Source organism: Nannospalax galili, unplaced genomic scaffold, assembly GCF_000622305.1.
Source record: "Nannospalax galili isolate Female #2095 unplaced genomic scaffold, S.galili_v1.0 scaffold5878, whole genome shotgun sequence".
Lineage (NCBI taxonomy): Eukaryota > Metazoa > Chordata > Mammalia > Rodentia > Spalacidae > Nannospalax > Nannospalax galili.
Window position 1 is genome coordinate 45820 of NW_008341338.1, and position 616 is coordinate 46435.

Genomic DNA, 616 nt, shown 5'->3' on the forward strand with positions numbered 1-616 from the left:
TCCAGTTTTATGCAGCAGATTCAGAATACTGTACAAAATAAGGTTCTAGTGTGAGAAAATGACTTATGCCCAGAGAAAATAACTGATCCCCAGAAAAGTGCCCAGGATACATCCCCAGAGACACTTATCTTTTCGCCCTAATGTTAATCCAGCTGCTGCCTATTATGACATTTTCCAGCTTATTAATTTGCATATTGCGACTATTTTGTCCATTATTAAAAATGCTTCAGTAGCATCTTTGGTCATCTACAAAGCATTCTCCAAGGTTCCTGAGCCATAGTTAGCGTTTGCTGTCAGATGGACTGCCAGGCTGTTTACGCCCGTTGAGCAAACTCAGAGAAGCACTAGCTGTGAAGCTTCTGGCTAGGCAGGGCAGCTCTTGACTGGTTGGTTAGTCTCCAGACACATTGGCTGGGGGTGGTATGGTCTCCAGTTTCTCAGCTATAGTTGTAAAAATTCAGAGATGAGTTAGAAAACTTGCATTAGGTGATAGAGATGGCTGCTCACAGACTAAAGCTGGGCCAACTTCCCACCTTCAATTTACAAGCAGAGATTTTTGCTCAGAATGAATATGGAATTTATGTTTATTATTCATTTTTTTCCTTAAGCGATTTCT

At 41.2% G+C, this 616-nt stretch overlaps 1 protein-coding gene across 4 annotated transcripts in view; it reads right to left on the reverse strand.

Moving 5' to 3' along the window:
• Positions 1 to 616, reverse strand: part of A1cf (APOBEC1 complementation factor) — a 51025-nt gene that overhangs the window by 8282 nt on the left and 42127 nt on the right. The gene's annotated exons all lie outside the window — the stretch shown is intronic.